The sequence below is a fragment of the Heterodontus francisci genome, chromosome 12, assembly GCF_036365525.1.
Source record: "Heterodontus francisci isolate sHetFra1 chromosome 12, sHetFra1.hap1, whole genome shotgun sequence".
In the NCBI taxonomy this organism is placed as follows: Eukaryota; Metazoa; Chordata; class Chondrichthyes; order Heterodontiformes; family Heterodontidae; genus Heterodontus; species Heterodontus francisci.
In genome coordinates this window covers 31,969,038-31,990,356 of record NC_090382.1, presented here as the reverse complement: position 1 = coordinate 31,990,356, position 21,319 = coordinate 31,969,038, and the positions used below count along the sequence as shown (strand labels likewise).

At 48.5% G+C, this 21,319-nt stretch overlaps 1 long non-coding RNA gene and 1 other non-coding gene across 3 annotated transcripts; both read right to left on the bottom strand.

The window, feature by feature from the left end:
- Window positions 1-227: 227 nt before the first annotated feature.
- On the bottom strand, window positions 228-6,828 carry LOC137375799 (uncharacterized). 2 transcript variants are annotated; one of them, XR_010976061.1, is made up of 6 exons: window positions 6,806-6,828; window positions 6,218-6,262; window positions 4,739-4,802; window positions 3,489-3,669; window positions 1,550-1,669; window positions 228-418 (listed from the first exon to the last, which is right to left on the bottom strand). It is a non-coding gene; the product is annotated as an uncharacterized lncRNA (long non-coding RNA). The 2 variants fall into 2 exon arrangements; XR_010976060.1 differs by lacking the exon at window positions 6,806-6,828 and having other exon boundaries at window positions 6,218-6,796.
- On the bottom strand, window positions 5,468-5,674 carry LOC137376101 (small nucleolar RNA SNORA74). Its single transcript, XR_010976131.1, has one exon. It is a non-coding gene; the product is annotated as a small nucleolar RNA SNORA74 (small nucleolar RNA).
- Window positions 6,829-21,319: the final 14,491 nt, after the last annotated feature.

Genomic DNA, 21,319 nt, shown 5'->3' with positions numbered 1-21,319 from the left:
TCTTCTTGAAGACCATATAATTTTGCAAGCAGCATAAAGCTGTAGGATATATTACAGGATGTTATCAATTTAGCATGTTTTAAGAAAACAAGGTTTTCTTGTTTGAAGCACAAGGCAACACCAAGAGGCAATATTTAAATATGGGATATGCTGCAGTCTCATTTAATTATTCAACTCAAATGTCTACATTAGTTTAACAGCATACAAAAGAATGGAAATATACTGCATGTTATTCATTATCTTTATTTGTGTAACAGACAACAGTGTAGTCTGAGCAAGAGATCAATCATATTTTCTAATCATTAAGTGTCAATGAGTGAACAGCACCACATCCTTCATTTAATGGAGCATGCCTGAGAAATGCAATACGGCATCTTCATCTCCTACACATATGCTGCTGTCTCCAAATACCAACGCACTGTAAAAAAGGGGAAACAAACACCAATGAATAGGAACCCATTCAAAACAGGTTGATTATTTAACGCTGCATTGATTAAGCAGATTGCAAATACTAAGCAGCTGTCTAACAATTTCACAATCAAAATTGTTACAGCACAGAAGGCCATTCAACCGATGGTGTCGGCACCAACTCAATGTGCAATTCACTGTGCCATTCCCCTGCCTTCTCATCACCCTGCACATTCTTCCTTTTCATACAACAGTCCACTTCCCTTTTGAACACTTCAATTGAACCAGCCTCCACCACTCAGGTAATGCATTCCAGACCTTAACCACTCACTGCATGCAAAAGTTTTACATGTTGTTTTTGCTTTTATCAAATACTTTATAAATCTGTGCCCTTTCATTTTCAATCCTCTCAAGTGGGAACAGTTTCTCCCTATCTACTGTGCAGCCCCTTCATGATTTGGAATATCTATCAAATCTCCCCTCAGCCTTCTCTACAAGGAAAAACAGTCCCAACTTCTCTGATCTATCTTCATAACTCAAGTTACTCATCCCTGGAACCATTCTCATGAATCTTTTCTGTACTCTCTCCAACACCCTTGCATCTTTCCTGAAGTGCAGCACACAGAACTGGACAATACTCCAGCTGAGGCCAAACTAGTGTCTTATATAAATTCAACATAATTTCCTTGCTTTAGTACTCTATGCCCTTAATAAAGCCCAGGATACTGTATTCTTTATTAACCACTTTCTCAACCTGTCCTGCCACCTTCAATGACATGCATATATACACCCATGTCCCTCTCTGCTCCTGCACCTTTAGAATTGTACCCTTCATTTTATATTGTCTCCATGTTCTTCCTACCACTTCACATTTCTCTGCATTGAATCTCATCTACTGTCTGCCCATTCCACCAACTTCTCTACATCCTCTTGAAGTTCTACACTATCCTCAATTCAATGCTTATTTGGATTGGCCACTATTTCAAATTAGCAATGGAAGGCCAAGAAGTGTACAGCTCATTTGTCACTCTGCCCTTAAGGCAGGAGAATGTTCCAGCTTCTGCCACCACATCTGGTATATTAACTCAGTGAAGAGGGGAGGAACTCCACACTCTTGCACTGTCATTTCTAAACGACTCACCTGCTAAAATAGCAGAAACAGCTGGAGAATCCATTCTCAAACAGCAACAGCTGGTTCATACCATCATGGATAACAATCCAACAGGAGTCATTACTGAAGCAAACCTTTTGCCAGTGTTCCCTGCAAAAACAATTCACACTTGATATGTTAGCACTGCATATTATCCTTGGATGACAAATATTTTTAATGTAGCTGCAAATGACACTTCATTAGTGTAACAATTTAAAAAAAAAAGACATGCTATAGTGTTAAGCAAGTCTGAGCCATCTTTGTTGTTTCATTAAGATAAGGTGATTATGCTGCCTGTGGAAGGCTCAGCCTCCAGTCAGTGCTGTTTTCTGTATACTGGCATGTCTGGACATGCCCATCACAAAAGGTAGCAGTTAGCTAGCAAAATCTCAATACTTTACACCTAGCATTTCCTTAGCTCCAATACTGAGAGGATCCATGCCTACATTCCCTTTTATGTATACTGCTAACCAGATACACATTGCTAATATTAAGACTAAAAATGGTTTAGTGTTAACAATTGCAAGTTTATGCTACCAGCACCCTGGAATCAGAACACTCAGTGTAAATGCATGGGTAGGAAGAGGGACCCAGATACCCTATAACAATGCTCCCATTAAGCTAAGTGAACAAAATGTGTCAACTCTGCAATAGCACTCTATCTACAACAGCTTATATTTATATATCTTTAGATTTTATATATTTTATCTAACTGGAAAAGTGTCCTAAGGGGTTTCAGAAGCACAATAACGGAACACATGCCAAGCCACAAAATAACCAGCAAACAGATGGGCAAGTTTTAAAAGGAGGTTCTTGGAGAGCGATGGAAACATTTACCAAGAAATTTGAAATCTAGCTTACAAGAAAGATTGTAGTGTTAATCCATGCACGAGATTAAAAAAATCTGGAGTACAGAAGCTGAATTAAGGGTGTTACAGGACTTTTAGTCAGGCATTTGTGTGGGAAAATTCACTCTAGCCCGTGCCAAAGTCCTGTTTATAATCTACCAAGTTTAGAGTATCACAGCTAGGGCAGGCCTATGCCATGATCGTACATACTTGGCGCTTTCTACTTTACAAGCACATTAGTGCGCTGTAAGGTAAACAGGAAAGATCAACAGGATCATAATACACCCTTTCACTTTCAAGCAAATTAAGTCACTTTGTAAACTAGCACATTTCTGTTGCTGTATGTAAACCACGTTCTCAAATTATTTATGGAAATGTTGGGTGGCAGTGGTTAGCACTGCAGCCTCACAGCTCCAGCAACCTGGGCTTGGTTCTGGGTATTGCCTGTGCAGTTTGCAAGTTCTCCGTGACTGCATGGGTTGCCACCAGGTGCTCCAGTTTCCTCCCACAGCCAAAGACTTGCAGTTTGATAGGTAAATTGCCCCTAGTGTAGGTAGGTGGTAAGAAAATTGAGGGAAGGTGGGAATATGGGATTAATGTAGGATTCGTATAAATGGGTGGCTGATAGTCAGCACAGACTCAGTGGGCCAAAGGGCCTGTTTCAGTGCTGTATCTCTATGTACACAAGTATTAATATACCAGCAGACCTCAAGTTGGGGGATGGCCCCTCTATGGACTCCTGGTTTTCAACTAACCAAAAGGAACTCAAAGCACTTTAATTCATTAAGTTTCCAAGTTTATTAAACAAAAACTTTTTTTCAAACTGAATTACAAAGGAATGATGAACTGGCATAATTCCAGAAGGCATTGAGAACTGGAGGAATTCAGTAGCATGTATTGAGCACTGATGAGTTTTTAATAGGCAAATCAATAGAAATTTACAACAAAGAAAAACCAAACACCTGACAAGCAAGAAAGGTGGCAGACAGGAACTGATAATTGATGCAAGTTTTTAAATACACAACCATTTACACTTAACAGGACACTTTTCCACTGCAGAACTGTTTATTACAGCAAGTTACCTTAGCCCAACTGTCAATCCAGTTTCTCTGCCTAGCAGATTTTTCTTGAAATCCAGTGCCTTGCTCTGGTTTTCAGTGGGCCTCCAATGCTGTTGGTATATCCAGTACAAAAGGCTCCCTTAGCCCCCCATCTTCTGGAGAAGCAGCATCAGCACAGCCTTTCCATTCAAGCAGTTCCACCCTGGAGATTAGAAACAGCAATTTATCACAAAGCTCAATTTACAAGAGCAAGCCAAACAGTCACTGCATGGCCTGAAAAATTAAGTGCACAAAGATTTCTGATGTGATACCCGACCCCCAGATTTCTGTCAAACTTGCAATGACATGGAGACGGTGACAGTTTTTAGTGGGACAATTACCAATAGGCAATAGCTGGGTCAGCTGTGGCAGTGGCTAGCACTCACACCCGAGTTCAAAGGTTGCAGGTTCAACTCCCACTTTGGAGGTTTGAGCACAAAATCCAGGTCAGCACTCCTACTACTGCATTTTATACAGCAAGTGGTAATGACCTGGAACCTGCTGCCTACAAGAATGGTGGAAGCAGAGACAATCAATGATGTCAAATGGAAATTGGACAGGCACTTAAGGGAAATAAACTCGCAGGGCCACAGGAATAAAGTAGGGGAACAGGAATGACTGGATTGCTCAGAGAACCAGCATTGACATGGGGCAAAATGGTCTCCTTCTGTGCCATTGACTATAAAATCTCCTTACTGTGGATCTTGTACGAGTGAAGGGAAGCCAGCACCAACCTAGCATAGGATTGCTAGAAAAATCTGGTAGACTGAGAAGCAGGATCCACTGATGGGCTGTGCAGAATTAAGATGGCAGCAATCAGAAAATAGGTCCATGGAAATGCAGATATATCTCAAATCCTTGTCATTGGTTCAGTTATGTAACTGGTACAAGACTTAGGCCAACTGTAAGTATCTTTGGAATTCTCTACCCCAGAGGGCTGTGGATTCTCAAGTTGTTGAGGCTATTCATGATTGAGATCAGTCAGATTGGGGTTTGGGCAAGAAAGTGGATGATATAGAAGTTCAGCCATGATCATTGCAAATGGCAGAGCAGGCTCAAGAGGCTTTATGGCCTACACCTGCTCATTTTTCTTATATACTCACCCAAATAGAAGGCACACAAGACAACCTGAATTTGTGGAATTGGGATATCACAATACTGTAATTTGCAGTCAATCTGTCAACAGAACATGGCAGTGAAACTAATAAATCATGAGTAAAATCAGAACTCACCTGTACTGACTGTTGGGGTCCATGCTTCTTCCCAAGTTGCTGCTGCAACAAAAACAGAAGCCAGCTGCAAAGGAAAAATAAACACTTAATACATGGAGGTAAACAAGGAATTGCTAATGGGCCTGCTGCCTGGAACTTTTCCCCCACCATTTACTACTTAAACCATTAAGAAAAGCCACCACCAACACCTTAGTGAGATCTAGTTGCCCTGGGCCCTAAAAGTTGAGTTTTAAAAAAAATCTACAGTAACAATGGGATCAAATCAAAGAATTCAGCCTGTTGCAATAATGTTGATCTGCATTGAGTTAACATGCCTCAATTTTACCCAAAGCATCCTTAAAGCAAAGATGCTGCTGCAAGAAAAGGTTTTCTCTTCAATTCCCCAAACAACTTCAGGTCAGGAAAATCTCCATACATAATCTGTTAATTGCTCAAGTGCAAATCAAAATTGCAGCTGCATATAATGGACAGATTCTACAGCAGGTTGGATATTAAAGACACCTGACAAGTCACTAATGAGGCTTGCTTGTTCAATTACATGTGGCACACTGCTGCTTCGTTAAGCCTACAGTAATGAAAGCAAGCCTCAATGACTAACAATGCAAACATGTTATTTTTATATGCAAGTTTTAGCAAGCAGACAATTCATTATAGCAGGAGTGACTTCTCAAAGACTATTCGTGATAATTCACACAAAGCATTTATTGGGACAGTACAACATTTCAAAAACATGTATGCAACCAAACTAGGACCATCAATACCAGTGAATAGTGGTCCACTCTCAAAGGATGCATGGCACTACCCAGGCCTAGTATTAGCCATTACCAGAACAGCAACAGTTAACAGCCAGGGCAAGAGGGCAGCCCCATTCATCTCCCAGCAGTCTAACACTGACACAGGCACTGCATAGCACTAGACAGCTGACATACCGCTGGGGAGATTATAAAGCACTACCTACCAGATCAGCAACATTCAACAATATTTTTGGTTGTGAGCAGCAGGGGGTTGTGGGGAAAATAGATAATGCACACTTAAATGAATTGAAAATTCAACCCCTCCATGTGGTTACTATTCTGAGTAGATCTAAAACTCTGCTACCTGTATCCTAATTCACAAATTCAGTCCTATGCATCCCTGGTGATGTAGGGAATCCCTACATTCCCTCCCTACTTCTAACCACCACTCCCCCTTCGCTCATTTCCTCCACCCCCACACACACCACCCAAGATCTCCACACTCCTACAATTCTGGCCTTTTAGATACTTGGTTTTTATCACTCCATTAACAGCTGTGCCCTCAACTACCTTGGCCTTAGACCTCTGGAACTTTCACCCTAAAGTTCTCCTTTAATTCACAAATTAAAAAGTGGCTCCTTGAGCAAGCCTTTGGTCCTGTTCTCTAGTATCTCGTAAAACAGATTGGGACATTTTAGGTGATACATATAAATTCATAAAAGTTTTGAAAGCCAGCTATACAAACCGGAAAGTTTGCAAACCAAACGTAGAACTCGTGTTAATTTCGCTTCTGAGGGGGAAAAATAGAAAGGATTGAAATTATATCCTAAAAATTTGGCGTACCAAAGGACATCACACAGGATTGAACATAGAAGAGAAACATTACACAATTTAGATGAAATTACCGGAACTCACCCCTCCCAAATTTGATATAAACTAAAACGCAAAAATATTTATTAATTTTGCGCACATCTAAAAACGCTGATGGCCGCAAATCCGACACGGTTACACAGAGAATGAGTTTAACACACAAACCGGGATCATCTGCAACACAATCACCTGGCAGATTACTTTATTAAAAGCTGCCACAGCTGTTACCCCGCCGGCAATATTATTGCTACATAAAGAATCAGTGCTATCGTGCCCCTCCCCCACCCCCACGAGGCCCAGTCACTCAGGCAGTGACAAAGCGATCGGAAGGACAACAAAAACCATCCCTCTTTCCATATCGCTCTCCTCTGATTATTCACACCCTGCACTATCATCCTGCAGTAATCGGGCGGCCGGGCAGGCCTCGCCATTGCAGGATTAGACCGGATTGCACCAAACCTACCTCCAGAATAACAACAACAAAATGGACTCTAACCCCCCACGACCCACCGCTTAAATAGACATCACAGTTATCGCGACATTTCCACCACAGCAGCTGATACGCATGCGTGGTCTGACTGTGACTATTGGTGCGCGATATCGCCATCTTTATTCAAGGCAATAGGCAAGTGTCCGGATGTAAGCTGCGTGAAACGCTTTGACCAATTCTCCAAAATTACAGCCCATTTTAGTCGGAAACCAGCAGAGACCCGCAAAGCATTTGCGGTGAAATTCGTATCTTTATTGCAACAATATTTCTTTCAATCCCCATCCAATTCCTCTCATGCCATAACCATCTCACTCCTTTTCCCTATGTCAACCCCATTCCATACCTCCCATCCTCCCACTCCCCGGCCAGCCCCCTCCTCCCCTGCCGTCACCCCCAGCCCCGCCTCCCACCAGGTTGTTTATGCCCTATGCCATTCCCCCTTCCCTTGCCTCCCCACCTCGAATCCTTGCATACCGTTCCGCCCGCCACCCCCCCCCACACTGTCCCCATCCCATGCTATTCCCCACTGGGCCAGGGAGCAGTGAGAGCCGGGGGCCAGTAACCAACGCAAGTAACCAGGGCCAGGGAACGGTGAGAGCCGGGGGCTAGTAACCAGGGCCAGGGGCCGTAACCAGGGCCAGGGAGCGGTGAGAACCGGGGGCCAGTAACTAGGGCCAGGGGGCAGTGAGAGCCGGGGGCTAGTAACCAGGGCCAGGGAGAAGTGGGGGCCGGGGGTCAGTAACCAGGACAGGGAGCGGTGGGGGCTGGAGCCAGTAACCAGGAGAGGGAGCGGTGGGGGCCGGGGGCCAGTAACCATGGCCAGGGAGCGGTGGGTGCTGGGGGCCAGTAACTAGGGCCAGGGAGCGGTGAGAACTGGGGGCCAGTAACTAGGGCCAGGGAGCGGTGAGAACCGGGGGCCAGTAACTAGGGCCAGGGAGCGGTGGGTGCTGGGGGCCAGTAACTAGGGCCAGGGAGCGGTGAGAACCGGGGGCCAGTAACTAGGGCCAGGGGGCAGAGAGCCGGGGGCTAGTAACCAGGGCCAGGGAGAAGCGGGGGCCGGGGGTCAGTAACCAGGACAGGGAGCGGTGGGGGCCGGGGCCAGTAACCAGGGCCAGGGGCCGTAACCAGGGCCAGGGAGTGGTGAGAACCCGGGGCCAGTAACCAGGGCCAGGGAGCGGTGAGAACCGGGGGCCAGTAACTAGGGCCAGGGGGCAGTGAGAGCCGGGGGCTAGTAACCAGGGCCAGGGAGAAGCGGGGGCCGGGGGTCAGTAACCAGGACAGGGAGCGGTGGGGGCCGGAGCCAGTAACCAGGAGAGGGAGCGGTGGGGGCCGGGGGCCAGTAACCATGGCCAGGGAGCGGTGGGTGCTGGGGGCCAGTAACTAGGGCCAGGGAGCGGTGAGAACCGGGGGCCAGTAACTAGGGCCAGGGAGCGGTGAGAACCGGGGGCCAGTAACTAGGGCCAGGGAGCGGTGGGTGCTGGGGGCCAGTAACTAGGGCCAGGGAGCGGTGAGAACCGGGGGCCAGTAACTAGTGCCAGGGGGCAGAGAGAGCCGGGGGCTAGTAACCAGGGCCAGGGAGAAGCGGGGGCCGGGCGTCAGTAACCAGGACAGGGAGCGGTGGGGGCCGGGGCCAGTAACCAGGGCCAGGGGCCGTAACCAGGGCCAGGGAGTGGTGAGAACCCGGGGCCAGTAACCAGGGCCAGGGAGCGGTGCGAGCCGGGGGACAGTAACCAAAGCCAGGGAGAAGAGGGGGCCGGGCGTCAGTAACCAGGGGCCAGGGAGTGGTGGGGGCTGGGGGCCTGTAACCAGGGCCAGGGAGCAGTGAGAACCCGGGGCCAGTAACCAGGGCCAGGGAGCGGTGCGAGCCGGGGGACAGTAACCAAAGCCAGGGAGAAGAGGGGGCCGGGCGTCAGTAACCAGGGGCCAGGGAGTGGTGGGGGCTGGGGGCCTGTAACCAGGGCTGGGGAGAAGTGAGAGCCAAGGGCTTGAACCCAGTAACCGAGGTCAAAATTGCATCCTCATCTTCTACCTGACCAACATTAGCGTAACAGTGTGGGCTCCCCTTACCTGTGGCATTTGATATTTTATCTGCCTCGGATGTCAGCCCAGTAACCAAGGCCAGAGAACAGCGAGAGCTGGGAGCTAGTAACTGAGGTATGTGTGCCAGGCTCTGCCCACCAAATGAAATCACCGACCAATCAGAAAATGCGGACAGACAATAACTATTATTATGCAACAAAAACAAGAAATGCTGGAGTCACTCAGCAGGTCTGGCAGCATCTGTGGAAAGAGAAGCAGAGTTAACGTTTCGGGTCAGTGACCCTTCTTCGGAACTGACAAATATTAGAAAAGTCACAGATTATAAACAAGTGAGGTGGGGGTTGGGCAAGAGATAACAAAGGAGAAGGTGCAGATTGGACCAGGCCACATAGCTGACCCAAAGGTCACGGAGCAAAGGCAAACAATATGTTAATGGTGTGTTGAAAGACAAAGCATTAGTACAGATTAGGTGTGAATACACTGAATATTGAACAGCAGCAAGTGCAAACCTGAAGAAAAACAACCTGAAAAAAACAGTGGGTAAGCAAACTGAACAAACTAAGATGAAATGAAATAAATGCAAAAAAAGATTGTAAAAAATGTAAAAAGGAATGTAAAAAAAAAGGAAGAAAAAATAACTAAAAATGAAAGTAAAATGGGGGGCTGTCATGCTCTGAAATTATTGAACTCAATGTTCAGTCCGGCAGGCTGTCGTGTGCCTAATCGGTAGATGAGATGCTGTTCCTCGAACTTGCGTTGATGTTCACTGGAACACTGCAGCAATCCCAGGACAGAGATGTGAGCATGAGAGCAGGGGGGAGTGTTGAAATGGCAAGCAACCGGAAGCTCAGGGTCCTGCTTGCGGACTGAGCGGAGATGTTCCGCAAAGCGGTCACCCAGTCTGCGCTTGGTCTCCCCAATGTAGAGGAGACCACACTGTGAGCAACGAATACAGTATACTACATTGAAAGAAGTACAAGTAAATCGCTGCTTCACCTGAAAGGAGTGTTTGGGGCCTGGGATAGTGAGGAGAGAGGAGGTAAATGGGCAGGTATTACACCTCCTGCGATTGCAGGGGAAGGTGCCCTGGGACGGGGACGAGGTGGTGGGGGTAATGGAGGAGTGGACCAGGGTGTCGCGGAGGGAACGATCCCTTCGGAATGCTGACAGGGGAAGGGAGGGGAAGATGCGACTGGTAGTGGCATCACGCCGGAGGTGGCGAAAATGGCGGAGGATGATCCTTTGGATATGGAGGCTGGTGGGATGAAAAGTGAGGATTATTATGCGTTGTTCTGCCAGACTTCCTGCAAGAGGTTTATTGTTATAGGACAAGTGCATCTCATGTCTGAGTCCTTTTCTCTCCCGATGCTTGCCCTCTGATCATGCCCCAAGCCTCAACAGCAACAACTTATACAAGCCACAATTTCTATGTCACTGCCTCTTCCCTCTGCTTTATCTGCCAGTCCCAACAACATGTTGCATTCACATCGCGACTTTAACTTCGGAAAACACCCCAATGTTCTTCACAGGAGAGAAAGAAGACAAAAATTGTCACCAGGCCAAAGAGGAAGATGTTAGGACTGAAGGATTTGTCAAAGTTCTAAATTTTAAGAGGGGGCTTAAATCAAACCATACGAGTTTCATTATCTTCAGCTCCCCTTTGTATGTCCAGAGCTGTTAGTACTGAGAAAATCCAAGTTGTCAGACTCTCATCTGTGATCTGCTGCACACTGAAAATGTTGCTTCATGCCAAAAGCATTACAACAATCGAAAAGCTGTGACCATTATATAGACTTCAGTTAATGGCTTCACTGTTGTTTGATATATGTTTGCTGTCCGATAACTGATAATCCTCTCCCCTGAGTGACATTACTAGACTGGATGATGCTCTCCCCTCAGCGGTATTACTCAACTTAATGGTGCCCTCTCTCCTCAGTGTCATTACTGGACTGGATGATGCCCTCCCCTCAGTGTCATTACTGGACTGGATGATGCCCTCCCCTCAGTGGTATTACTGGACTTAATGGTGCCCTCTCTCCTAAGTGTCATTACTGGACTGGATGATGCCCTCCCCTCAGTGGTATTACTGGACTTAATGGTGCCCTCTCTCCTCAGTGTCATTACAGGACTGGATGATGCCCTCCCCTCAGTGGTATTACTGGACTTAATGGTGCCCTCTCTCCTAAGTGTCAATACTGGACTGGATGGTGCCCTCTCTCCTCAGTGTCATTACTGGACTGAATGGTGCTATCTCTCCTCAGTGTCATTACCAGACTGGATGATGCCCTCCCCTCAGTGGTATTACTCGACTTAATGGTGACCTCGCTCCACAATGTCATTACTCGACTTAATGGTGCCCTCTCTCCTCAGTGCCATTACTGGACTGGATGATGCCCTCCTCTCAGTGGTATTAATGGACTTAATGCTGCCCTCTCTCCTCAGTGTCATTACTAGACTGGATGATGCCCTCCCCTCAGTGGTATTACTCGACTTAATGGTGCCCTCTCTCCTCACTGTCATTACTGGACTGGATGATGCCCTCCCCTCAGTGGCATTACTGGACTTAATAGTGCCCTCTCTCCTCAGTGTCATTACTGGACTGAATGGTAGCATCTCTCCTCAGTGTCATTACTGGACTGGATGATGCCTTCCCCTCAGTGGTATTACTCGACAATGGTGCCCTCTCTCCTCAGTGTCATTACTGGACTGAATGGTAGCATCTCTCCTCAGTGTCATTACTGGACTGAATGGTAGCATCTCTCCTCAGTGTCATTACTGGACTGGATGATGCCTTCCCCTCAGTGGTATTACTCGACAATGGTGCCCTCTCTCCTCAGTGTCATTACTGGACTGGATGATGCCCTCCCCTGTGTCATTACTAGACTGGATGATGCCCTCCCCTCAGTGTCATTACTGGACTGGATGATGCCCTCCCCTCAGTGGTATTACTGGACTAAATGGTGCCCTCTCTCCTCAGTGTCATTACTGGACTGAATGGTGCCATCTCTCCTCAGTGTCATTACTGGACTGAATGGTGCCCTCTCTCCTCAGTGTCATTACTGGACTGGAATGTGCCCTCCCCTCAGTGGTATTACTGGACTTAATGGTGCCCTCTATCCTAAGTGTCATTACTGGACTGAATGGTGCTCTCTCTCCTCAGTGTCATTACTGGACTGAATGGTGCCCTCTCTCCTCAGTGTCATTACTGGACTGAATGGTGCCATCTCTCCTCAGTGTCATTACTGGACTGAATGGTGCCCTCTCTCCTCAGTGTCATTACTGGACTGGAATGTGCCCTCCCCTCAGTGGTATTACTGGACTTAATGGTGCCCTCTATCCTAAGTGTCATTACTGGACTGAATGGTGCTCTCTCTCCTCAGTGTCATTACTGGGCTGAATGGTGCCCTCTCTCCTCAGTGTCATTACTGGACTGGATGATGCCCTCCCCTCAGTGGTATTACTGGACTTAATGGTGCCCTCTCTCCTAAGTGTCATTACTGGACTGGATGATGCCCTCCCCTCAGTGGTATTACTGGACTTAATGGTGCCCTCTCCTCAGTGTCATTACTGGACTGGATGATGCCCTCCCCTCAGTGTCATTACTGGAGTGAATGGTGCCCTCTCTCCTCAGTGTCATTACTGGTCTGGATGATGCCTCCCCTCAGTGGTATTACTCGACTTAATGTTGCCCTCTCTCCTCAGTATCATTACTGGACTGGATGATGCCCTCCCCTCAGTGTCATTACTGGAGTGAATGGTGCCCTCTCTCCTCAGTGTCATTACTGGTCTGAATGGTGCCATCTCTCCTCAGTGTCATTACTAGACTGGATGATGCCCTCCCCTCAGTGGTATTACTTGACTTAATGGTGCCCTCTCTCCTCAGTGTCATTACTGGACTGGATGATGCCCTCCCCTCAGTGTCATTACTAGACTGGATGATGCCCTCCCCTCAGTGTCATTACTGGACTGGATGATGCCCTCCTCTCAGTGGTATTACTGGACTTAATGGTGCCCTCTCTCCTCAGTGTCATTACTGGACTGGAATGTGCCCTCCCCTCAGTGGTATTACTAGACTTAATGGTGCCCTCTCTCCTGTGTCATTACTGGACTGAATGGTGCTCTCTCTCCTCAGTGTCATTACTGGACTGAATGGTGCCCCCCCTCAGTGGTATTACTGGACTGAATGGTGCTGTCTCTCCTCAGTGTCATTACAGGACTGGATGATGCCCTCCCCTCAGTGGTATTACTCGACTTAATGGTGACCTCTCCTCAGTATCATTACTGGATTGAATGGTGCCATCTCTCCTCAGTGTCATTACTGGACTGGATGATGCCTCCCCTCAGTGGTATTACTCGACTTAATGTTGCCCTCTCTCCTCAGTATCATTACTGGACTGGATGATGCCCTCCCCTCAGTGTCATTACTGGAGTGAATGGTGCCCTCTCTCCTCAGTGTCATTACTGGTCTGAATGGTGCCATCTCTCCTCAGTGTCATTACTAGACTGGATGATGCCCTCCCCTCAGTGGTATTACTTGACTTAATGGTGCCCTCTCTCCTCAGTGTCATTACTGGACTGGATGATGCCCTCCCCTCAGTGTCATTACTAGACTGGATGATGCCCTCCCCTCAGTGTCATTACTGGACTGGATGATGCCCTCCTCTCAGTGGTATTACTGGACTTAATGGTGCCCTCTCTCCTCAGTGTCATTACTGGACTGGAATGTGCCCTCCCCTCAGTGGTATTACTAGACTTAATGGTGCCCTCTCTCCTGTGTCATTACTGGACTGAATGGTGCTCTCTCTCCTCAGTGTCATTACTGGACTGAATGGTGCCCCCCCTCAGTGGTATTACTGGACTGAATGGTGCTGTCTCTCCTCAGTGTCATTACAGGACTGGATGATGCCCTCCCCTCAGTGGTATTACTCGACTTAATGGTGACCTCTCCTCAGTATCATTACTGGATTGAATGGTGCCATCTCTCCTCAGTGTCATTACTGGACTGGATGATGCCTCCCCTCAGTGGTATTACTCGACTTAATGTTGCCCTCTCTCCTCAGTATCATTACTGGACTGGATGATGCCCTCCCCTCAGTGTCATTACTGGAGTGAATGGTGCCCTCTCTCCTCAGTGTCATTACTGGTCTGAATGGTGCCATCTCTCCTCAGTGTCATTACTAGACTGGATGATGCCCTCCCCTCAGTGGTATTACTTGACTTAATGGTGCCCTCTCTCCTCAGTGTCATTACTGGACTGGATGATGCCCTCCCCTCAGTGTCATTACTAGACTGGATGATGCCCTCCCCTCAGTGTCATTACTGGACTGGATGATGCCCTCCTCTCAGTGGTATTACTGGACTTAATGGTGCCCTCTCTCCTCAGTGTCATTACTGGACTGGAATGTGCCCTCCCCTCAGTGGTATTACTAGACTTAATGGTGCCCTCTCTCCTAAGTGTCATTACTGGACTGAATGGTGCTCTCTCTCCTCAGTGTCATTACTGGACTGAATGGTGCTCTCTCTCCTCAGTGTCATTACTGGACTGAATGGTGCCCCCCCTCAGTGGTATTACTGGACTTAATGGTGCCCTCTCTCCTAAGTGTCATTACTGGACTGAATGGTGCTCTCTCTCCTCAGTGTCATTACTGGACTGGATGATGCCCTCCCCTCAGTGGTATTACTAGACTTAATGGTGCCCTCTCTCCTAAGTGTCATTACTGGACTGAATGGTGCTCTCTCTCCTCAGTGTCATTACTGGACTGAATGGTGCCCCCCCTCAGTGGTATTACTGGACTTAATGGTGCCCTCTCTCCTAAGTGTCATTACTGGACTGAATGGTGCTCTCTCTCCTCAGTGTCATTACTGGACTGGATGATGCCCTCCCCTCAGTGGTATTACTCGACTTAATGGTGCCCTCTCTCCTAAGTGTCATTACTGGACTGAATGGTGCTCTCTCTCCTCAGTGTCATTACTGGTCTGAATGGTGCCATCTCTCCTCAGTGTCATTACTAGACTGGATGATGCCCTCCCCTCAGTGGTATTACTTGACTTAATGGTTCCCTCTCTCCTCAGTGTCATTACTGGACTGGATGATGCCCTCCCCTCAGTGTCATTACTAGACTGGATGATGCCCTCCCCTCAGTGTCATTACTGGACTGGATGATGCCCTCCTCTCAGTGGTATTACTGGACTTAATGGTGCCCTCTCTCCTCAGTGTCATTACTGGACTGGAATGTGCCCTCCCCTCAGTGGTATTACTAGACTTAATGGTGCCCTCTCTCCTGTGTCATTACTGGACTGAATGGTGCTCTCTCTCCTCAGTGTCATTACTGGACTGAATGGTGCCCCCCCTCAGTGGTATTACTGGACTGAATGGTGCTGTCTCTCCTCAGTGTCATTACAGGACTGGATGATGCCCTCCCCTCAGTGGTATTACTCGACTTAATGGTGACCTCTCTCCTCAGTATCATTACTGGATTGAATGGTGCCATCTCTCCTCAGTGTCATTACTGGACTGGATGATGCCTCCCCTCAGTGGTATTACTCGACTTAATGTTGCCCTCTCTCCTCAGTATCATTACTGGACTGGATGATGCCCTCCCCTCAGTGTCATTACTGGAGTGAATGGTGCCCTCTCTCCTCAGTGTCATTACTGGTCTGAATGGTGCCATCTCTCCTCAGTGTCATTACTAGACTGGATGATGCCCTCCCCTCAGTGGTATTACTTGACTTAATGGTGCCCTCTCTCCTCAGTGTCATTACTGGACTGGATGATGCCCTCCCCTCAGTGTCATTACTAGACTGGATGATGCCCTCCCCTCAGTGTCATTACTGGACTGGATGATGCCCTCCTCTCAGTGGTATTACTGGACTTAATGGTGCCCTCTCTCCTCAGTGTCATTACTGGACTGGAATGTGCCCTCCCCTCAGTGGTATTACTAGACTTAATGGTGCCCTCTCTCCTAAGTGTCATTACTGGACTGAATGGTGCTCTCTCTCCTCAGTGTCATTACTGGACTGAATGGTGCCCCCCCCTCAGTGGTATTACTAGACTTAATGGTGCCCTCTCTCCTAAGTGTCATTACTGGACTGAATGGTGCTCTCTCTCCTCAGTGTCATTACTGGACTGAATGGTGCACCCCCTCAGTGGTATTACTGGACTTAATGGTGCCCTCTCTCCTAAGTGTCATTACTGGACTGAATGGTGCTCTCTCTCCTCAGTGTCATTACTGGACTGGATGATGCCCTCCCCTCAGTGGTATTACTCGACTTAATGGTGCCCTCTCTCCTAAGTGTCATTACTGGACTGAATGGTGCTCTCTCTCCTCAGTGTCATTACTAGACTGGATGATGCCCTCCCCTCAGTGGTATTACTGGACTTAATGGTGCCCTCTCCTCAGTGTCATTACTGGACTGGATGATGTCCTCCCCTCTGGTATTACTCGACTTATGGTGCCCTCTCTCCTCAGTGTCATTACTGGACTGGATGATGCCCTCCCCTCAGTGGGATTGCTGGACTTAATGGTGCCCTCTCTCCTCAGTGTCATTACTAGACTGAATGGTGCTATCTCTCCTCAGTGTCATTACCAGACTGGATGATGCCCTCCCCTCAGTGGTATTACTGGACTTAATGGTGCCCTCTCTCCTCAGTGTCATTACTGGACTGGATGATGCCCCCCCCTCAGTGTCATTACTGGACTGAATGGTGCCCTCTCTCCTCAGTGTCATTACTGGACTGAATGGTGCCCTCCCCTCAGTGTCATTACCAGACTGGATGATGCCCTCCCCTCAGTGTCATTACTGGACTGGATGATGCCCTCCCCTCAGTGGTATTACTGGACTTAATGGTGCCCTCTCTCCTCAGTGTCATTACTGGACTGAATGGTGCCCTCTCTCCTCAGTGTCATTACTGGACTGAATGGTGCCATCTCTCCTCAGTGTCATTACTGGACTGGATGGTGCCGTCCCCTCAGTGGTATTACTGGACTGTATGGTGCCCTCTCTCCTCAGTGTCATTACTAGACTGGATGATGCCCTCCCCTCAGTGGTATTACTCGACTAAATGGTGACCTCTCTCCTCAGTATCATTACTGGATTGAATGGTGCCATCTCTCCTCAGTGTCATTACTGGACTGGATGATGCCTCCCCTCAGTGGTATTACTCGACTTAATGTTGCCCTCTCTCCACAGTGTCATTACTCGACTGGATGATGCCCTCCCCTCAGTGTCATTACTGGAGTGAATGGTGCCCTCTCTCCTCAGTGTCATTACTGGTCTGAATGGTGCCATCTCCTCAGTGTCATTACTAGACTGGATGATGCCCTCCCCTCAGTGGTATGACTCGACATAATGATGCTCTCTCTCCTCAGTGTCATTACTGGACTGGATGATGCCCTCCCCTCAGTGTCATTACTAGACTGGATGATGCCCTCAGTGTCATTACTGGACTGGATGATGCCCTCCCAGTGGAATTACTGACTTAATGGTGCCCTCTCTCCTCAGTGTCATTACTGGACTGGATGATGCCCTCCCCTCAGTGGTATTACTGGACTTAATGGTGCCCTCTCTCCTAAGTGTCATTACTGGACTGAATGGTGCTCTCTCTCCTCAGTGTCATTACTAGACTGGATGATGCCCTCCTCTCAGTGGTATTACTGGACTTAATGGTGCCCTCTCCTCAGTGTCATTACTGGACTGGATGATGCCCTCCCCTCAGTGGTATTACTCGACTTAATGGTGCCCTCTCTCCTCAGTGTCATTACTAGACTGGATGATGCCCTCCCCTCAGTGTCATGACTGGAGTGAATGGTGCCCTCTCTCCTCAGTGTCATTACTGGTCTGAATGGTGCCATCTCTCCTCAGTGTCATTAATAGACTGGATGATGCCCTCCCCTCAGTGGTATTACTCGACAATGGTGCCCTCTCTCCTCAGTGTCATTACTGGACTGGATGATGCCCTCCCCTCAGTGTCATTACTGGACTGGATGATGCCCTCCCCTCAGTGGTATTACTGGACTGAATGACTCCTCTCCCCCTCAGTGCCATTACTGGTCTGAATGACTCCTCTCCCCCTCAGTGCCATTACTGTTCTGAATGACTCCTCTCCCCCTCAGTGCCATTACTGGTCTGAATGACTCCTCTCCCCCTCAGTGCCATTACTGGACTGAATGACTCCTCTCCCCCTCATTGCCATTACTGAACTGAATGACTCCTCTCCCCCTCAGTGCCATTACTGGACTGAATGACTCCTCTCCCCTTCAGTGCCATTACTGGTCTGAATGACTCCTCTCCCCCTCAGTGCCATTACTGGTCTGAATGACTCCTCTCCCCCTCAGTGCCATTACTGGACTGAATGACTCCTCTCCCCCTCATTGCCATTACTGGACTGAATGACCCCTCTCACCTCAGTGCCATTACTGGACTGAATGACTCCTCTCCCTCTCAGTGCCATTACTGGACTGGATGGCTCCTCTCCCCATCATGGCCATTACTGGACTGAATGACCCCTCTCACCTCAGTGCCATTACTGGACTGAATGACCCCTCTCACCTCAGTGCCATTACTGGACTGAATGACTCCTCTCACCTCAGTGCCATTACTGGACTGAATGACTCCTCTCCCCCTCAGTGCCATTACTGGTCTGAATGACTCCTCTCCCCCTCAGTGCCATTACTGGACTGAATGACCCCTCTCACCTCAGTGCCATTACTGGACTGAATGACTCCTCTCCCCCTCAGTGCCATTACTGGACTGAATGACCCCTCTCACCTCAGTGCCATTACTGGACTGAATGACCCCTCTCCCCCTCAGTGCCATTGCTGAACTGAATGACTCCTCTCCCCCTCATTGCCATTACTGGACTGAATGACCCCTCTCACCTCAGTGCCATTACTGGACTGAATGACTCCTCTCCCCCTCAGTGCCATTGCTGAACTGAATGACTCCTCTCTCCCTCAGTGCCATTACTGGACTGAATGACGCCTCTCCCCTCAGTGCCATTACTGGACTGAATGACTCCTCTCCCCCTCAGTGCCATTACTGGACTGAATGACTCCTCTCCCCTCAGTGCCATTACTGGACTGAATGACTCCTCTCCCCCTCAGTGCCATTACTGGACTGAATGACTTCTCTCCCCCTCAGTGCCATTACTGGACTGAATGACTCCTCTCCCCCTCAGTGCCATTCCTGGACTGAATGTCTCCTCTCCCCCTCATTGCCATTACTGGACTGAATGACCCCTCTCACCTCAGTGCCATTACTGGACTGAATGACTCCTCTCCCCCTCAGTGCCATTACTGAACTGAATGACTCCTCTCCCCCTCAGTGCCATTACTGGTCTGAATGACTCCTCTCCCCCTCAGTGCCATTACTGGACTGAATGTCTCCTCTCCCCCTCATTGCCATTACTGGACTGAATGACCCCTCTCACCTCAGTGCCATTACTGGACTGAATGTCTCCTCTCCCCCTCATTGCCATTACTGGACTGAATGACCCCTCTCACCTCAGTGCCATTACTGGACTGAATGACTCCTCTCCCCCTCAGTGCCATTACTGAACTGAATGACTCCTCTCCCCCTCAGTGCCATTACTGGTCTGAATGACTCCTCTCCCCCTCAGTGCCATTACTGAACTGAATGACTCCTCTCCCCTCAGTGCCATTACTGGTCTGAATGACTCCTCTCCCCCTCAGTGCCATTACTGGACTGAATGACCCCTCTCACCTCAGTGCCATTACTGGACTGAATGACTCCTCTCCCCCTCAGTGCCATTACTGAACTGAATGACTCCTCTCCCCCTCAGTGCCATTACTGGTCTGAATGACTCCTCTCCCCCTCAGTGCCATTACTGGACTGAATGACCCCTCTCCCCTCAGTGCCATTACTGGACTGAATGACTCCTCTCCCCCTCAGTGCCATTCCTGGACTGAATGACTCCTCTCCCCTCAGTGCCATTACTGGACTGAATGACCCCTCTCCCCTCAGTGCCATTACTGGACTGAATGACTCCTCTCCCCCTCAGTGCCATTCCTGGACTGAATGACTCCTCTCCCCTCAGTGCCATTACTGGACTGAATGACTCCTCTCCCCCTTAGTGCCATTACTGGACTGAATGACTCCTCTCCCCCTTAGTGCCATTACTGGACTGAATGACTCCTCTCCCCTCAGTGCCATTACTGGACTGAATGACTCCTCTCCCCCTTAGTGCCATTACTGGACTGAATGACTCCTCTCCCCCTTAGTGCCATTACTGGACTGAATGACCCCTCTCACCTCAGTGCCATTACTGGACTGAATGACTCCTCTCCCCCTCAGTGCCATTCCTGGACTGAATGACTCCTCTCCCCCTCAGTGCCATTACTGAACTGAATGACTCCTCTCCCCCTCAGTGCCATTACTGGTCTGAATGACTCCTCTCCCCCTCAGTGCCATTACTGGACTGAATGACCCCTCTCCCCTCAGTGCCATTACTGGACTGAATGACTCCTCTCCCCCTCAGTGCCATTCCTGGACTGAATGACTCCTCTCCCCTCAGTGCCATTACTGGACTGAATGACTCCTCTCCCCCTCAGTGCCATTCCTGGACTGAATGACTCCTCTCCCCTCAGTGCCATTACTGGACTGAATGACTCCTCTCCCCCTTAGTGCCATTACTGGACTGAATGACACCTCTCCCCCTCAGTGCCATTACTGGACTGAATGATGTCCTCTCCCCTCTGTGCCATTACTGAACTGGATGATGTCCGCTCCCCTCACTGCTGTTTCATCTCTGCCACAAATAGATTAGATTCTGCGCTGGAGTATCCATATAAATACCATGGCTACACGAGCAGGTCCGAGGCTAGGAATCCTCTGGCGAGTAACTCTGCTCCTGACTCCCCAAAGCCTGTCACAGAATCACAGAATTGCTACAGCTCAGAAGGAACCCATTCGGCCCATCGTCTCTGCACCGGCTCTCTGAATGAGCTATTCACCAAGTGCCACACCCCTGGCTTCACCCTGTAACCCTGCATATTCTTCCTTTTCATACAACAGCTTTATTCCCTCTTGAATGCTTCAATTGAACCATACTCTCAGGCAGTGCAGTCTAGACCTTAAACACTCGCTGCATGAAAAAGTTGTTCCTCATGTCGCTTTTGCTTCTTTTAACAATTACTTTAAGTCTGTGCCCACTCGATGTATCCTTTCATGAATGGGAACAGTTTCTCTCTATCTGCTCTGTCCAGAACCCTCATGATTTTGAATACCTCTATAAAATCACCTCTCTGCCTTCTCTTCTCTAAGGAAAACTGTCCCAACTTCTCCAATCTATCTTCATAACTGAAGTTCCTAATCCCTGGAATCATTCTCATGAATCTTTTCTGCACTCTCTCCAAAGCCTTCACATTGTTCCGTGTCTGCTATCTATAAGGCACAAGTCAGTAGTGTAATGGAATACTCTTCATGTGC